Genomic DNA, 4498 nt, shown 5'->3' on the forward strand with positions numbered 1-4498 from the left:
GTATTGCATTGTTCCGTTAGAATTAAATTTGTTTATCACTATGAACCCATTTATTCACCCAATAAGAGATAAACCGACCTAATTTAACGTACAAAGTGACATGTGATATTCTTACACGTTTTTACAAATGCTCATGCAGTTATCAGTAATGAATGGAGTATGACGCTTTTTTCACGCTCATTCTTATAAGTTGGTTAATTTTCTGTACATTTTTGAACACCATCAAAGTCGCGTAAATAATGCATCATAACGCTTCGGATTATGTCACACATATTGGCTTTTTTTGGTCAGAGCTTTCAGAATCTTGTGTGTCTAAAGTAGAAATACAGAAAAGCTTTAAGAACGTCCATCCTTTTGATTCGGGCCGAACACGATCAGTTTTTCATACAAAATTTGCAGTTACATATTTTTATCACAGCACGGTCGTATGTACACATGTTTCATTGATAACAAGCAAAGTTGTGCAACCAATTTAAAACAAACACATATACGACCACTTGATGTCACGAGAGATTAGTTACAGATTTTAAGCAAAAAATAAACAAAAAACAGTTGGCGGAATGGTCGAAAACAAAGCCCTAAAAACAGCAAGATAAGTTAAATATAAATATTTTCCGGTGTAATGAAACACAGCGGACTTGAAGACACACCCGTTCTAAATCGTACGAAACAGGCCGATGCTTTTAGCCAAAATATGCACACAAATAATGCGACAACTTTACAACTTCCCAAAAATAGAAGTTTATTACTACAAATGAATATAACAATTCCATCAAAAATGTTAATCTATGGTTTTAAATCAAATTTCTGTTTGTTTTGATCATTTATGACGTCGTAATTCATCGTAGGGTGAAACCGATTCGTTATTAGCCCCGTGTCTGTTATCATAGATATTAGTTGGATTGCTGCCGCTTGCAAATTGATCGTGGACTTCCACATGTTGAGACAGTTGCAAAGTGTCGTAACTGACTTCATCCAATTGATTGTGATCGTATTTTCGAACATGTGATTGTTGTCCATTGTCGTGTACCTTTGTTGATTGTTTTGACTTTTTAACCTGAGCATAGACATCGCTGCTTCCCGCTACTGGCTGTGCAACTTCGTCAACAATTATGTTTTCGTGTCGTGGTTCTAGGATCGCTTGGTAATGGTTGACGTCATTGTTTTGATGACCTTGGGAAGGGAGTGTTGAATGGTTGGCGAAACGGTTTTCTTCAATTTGAGGAATGTTGTACGTTTCTTCGGGTTCAAATTCGTCACCTGTTTAGGTTTAGTTGAGTTTGGTTTAGTTTTTTCGCTTGGTGAAAGACAACTTAGCGATACTATGCCACTTAACAATCACCAAGCCCTAAATAGCTGCGCAACCTTGAAACGGTATGGAGCGCAAAACAGTGGTGGGCACAATCTTGACTACACGCGCTTCTACACCGTGCTAAAAACCGTTATGCAAAGGCAAAGTTCACCGGAGAGTGATTTTCAGTTTAACACACATGTCTTGTATTGAATCATTTTGCGCTACTAACGGGATAATTACGCTTTAAAACTTATAATACTGTAATACTGGATGTAAGAAGTAACACATGTTTAAGAAGTCTATACAGATTAGGAGAAATTAAGCATTGTGAGAATTTTACTAAATACGAACAAGTTACAGTAATTGTTATAAACAACTTCCATATATTATTTTCCTACCCCTTGCGTTGTATTCAATCACTACTGCTTCGTTCACCGCTTTGTTTCTCCTGCGAAAATGTAAAGTTACTTCCTTATGTTAAGAAAATGGATGAAGAACACAAGCGTATTATATTAGCTAAGAACGTTCTGAGGTTCAAATCACGTTTTAAAATTTTATCTCTAAAAGTTGCAGTTGATTAAAAAGCATATGCAGAAACGTTAAGTGGTTACCTTCTTTTCCTCCAAGAAGTAAGAGAGACAATGACGATGCAGATTATTATTAATATGACGCATCCGCCTACTGTTGAAGCGATGATGGCTGTGTTGACTTTCGGTGGAGCTACAAAGTCTGAAAAGAAACATTGGAGTCCATGTTGAAATTATCCTTTAAACCCAATCTCCACAACCCAACAATGCTCACCTGCCACCGTTTTCTCACAAATGTATCTCGCACTGTGATTTGTGCATGGTACATCAAACCAACGATAAGATGTTAATTTTACTTCACGTTTATGCAAACCCATTGTTATGCAATTATCATTCCCGTGGAGATTATTTGGTTGTCTTTCTCCCCAAACAGTCAATGGAACAGAAACATCGCTTCCATCATTCCACTGAAACTTGGTTGTGTTTCCGATTCTCTTCGCACCAATGTACAGCGAAAGGGGTTTGTCTGGATTTAACAAAAAGTAAAACGTATTTTTTGCATGCTTCCAATGTATGAGTTCTAGTTTGAGAAAAAAAACAGGATCTTATAACGCGAAAATTAAGGTACATATAAAAATAATTATACTATTATCGTGGTACATGTATGATGTCCAATATCGTCTAATGATAGCGAGAAAGGCTTATTTAGATTCAACAACTTGTACAATTTTTTAAACATGCCCGCATCGTGTACGCACTGATTAATGTGAAAAATATGAAACGCCATTACCGTGGCCTATGTGAGATATTGATATTAGTTTATGATTGCATAAAAAACGAAAACGAATAAAGCGTTTCTGATTAAGAAAAGATAATTGAATTTATGGTTAAATTTTCACTTAACAACATCAAACTATACTTCACAATTATCACCTGTCAAGTTAATATATGTCTTCAAAAACTCAAATATTGCTGTAGTTTTGACGTATGCTACTTCAGCTTGCAATCCCAACATCCCATCTCTGCTTCAGCATATGAAGTGACTGCAGTCATTTCGATGGAATATTGAAATCCATTAAAGTTATGCCAAGTTCTTCCTTTAGAGTCTAGACGAAGTAAGTAAACACAAGATATATATCAGAAAAAAAACCTCCATGTTTGCCTTTCACGAAAATCTTGTTTACATAAAAAATAACAACACTTTTACAGCCCATAGCAAACTTGTGTAAAAGGCAACGCGTTTCTGACACAAAGCAACGAAGAAACGGAAATTATATTGACATGACGTCATGTTACTTTCGTTTCTTATGTTTTGTATCAATCACGCTAACTGTTCGTGAAAAGATGGAAACCGCGTTTATATAGCTTTAATCTGTGTTTGGAAATGCATTCCTTATTTTAAACAAAGTATATTAACATTTCGAGACCAGTTTGTTAACTTCACATCAAGTCGACAAAGAGTGCAAATTTATTTTATACTTACCTTGTGTTGCATGGTTAACTGGTCCACGTTTGGACACGGTTGGACTGGTTGAATATGTAGATGGTAACGATAATGAAGTGGTTGGTTTGGTGGATCGTAACACAGTTCGGTTGGTTGACTTTGTTGATGGTAACACGGTTAAAGGTAAAGCGATATTTTCGGTGGATGTGGTTGGTTTGCTATCCGTTGAGACGGTGGTTGATGACAATGTGGCCGTTGCTGCGACAAAACAAAATACTATGATAGCTTTTACACGATTAAAATCATGTTTTTTTTTTATAATTTAACTGTGGACTGTTATAGATTTTCGAGAGAGTCATATTTCAAGGAAATAGTTAATACGTTTTTATTGTCGATAGATAAAAGCAGTGTGCACTGTCTGCTTCCTATGTATTGGCCTGATGTGACGAGTTGTTATTTTTTGATTTTTTTTTAAATATTTACTTGGGTGTGAATTATAAATAAACAATATATTGTCCTTCCGTAAAATCTTCTCATTTCCGTTTGAATGAGATATTGATAATGTTTTTCAAGTGAAAATTACACAACTAAAAATCAAATAATTAATGACTTTATGTTTAGGGAGATAAGAGATGTCGCTATAAAGTCAGTTCAGTCATTTAAAAATAGACAGCTGACTGTGTAATTCCAATTTTTGAGTACTATATATTATTAGGAACTCATTTTTTACGTCACTAATTACAACCCCGTAATGCCTACCTGCTATTTTTTCACAAATGTATCTCGCGCTGTGTCTTGTACATCGCACTTCATAAAATTTGTAAGATTTTGTTCGGATCGAGTTGTCATGATGACCCATGGTCATGCATCTTTCGTAGACGTTTTTTGATTGTCCTTTTACCCGCATACTCCTTGGAACTGCAACTTTGCTTCCATCATTCCATTGAAATCTCCCGTTGTCTTTTAGTATTCTCGCACCGATAAAAAGCGAATTAGGGAAATCTGATGAAAGCAGAGCAAGTAACGAGTTGTCTATGAGGCATTTGCTACCTCTCTGATAATAAAGTATGAATTTTGTGTCTTCGTGTTATCGGTGCGCGATCAAAACTATCCGTTGTTTTCAAATGAAATTTTAATTAGGGCACGTTTGACTGAGAGTAATAACTACCATTTGAGTTACAGTTTGCTAACCAAACACAAGCTTTCAGTGAAACAATCAATTAATTATTAATC

General features: G+C 35.5%; 1 pseudogene; it reads right to left on the reverse strand.

Annotated features, from left to right (window-relative positions):
• Positions 1-755: 755 nt before the first annotated feature.
• Positions 756-4172, reverse strand: LOC145223732 (uncharacterized; annotated as a pseudogene).
• Between the last annotated feature and the right edge of the window lie 326 nt (positions 4173-4498).

Source organism: Phallusia mammillata, chromosome 4 (assembly GCF_965637545.1).
Source record: "Phallusia mammillata chromosome 4, kaPhaMamm4.hap1.1, whole genome shotgun sequence".
Lineage (NCBI taxonomy): Eukaryota > Metazoa > Chordata > Ascidiacea > Phlebobranchia > Ascidiidae > Phallusia > Phallusia mammillata.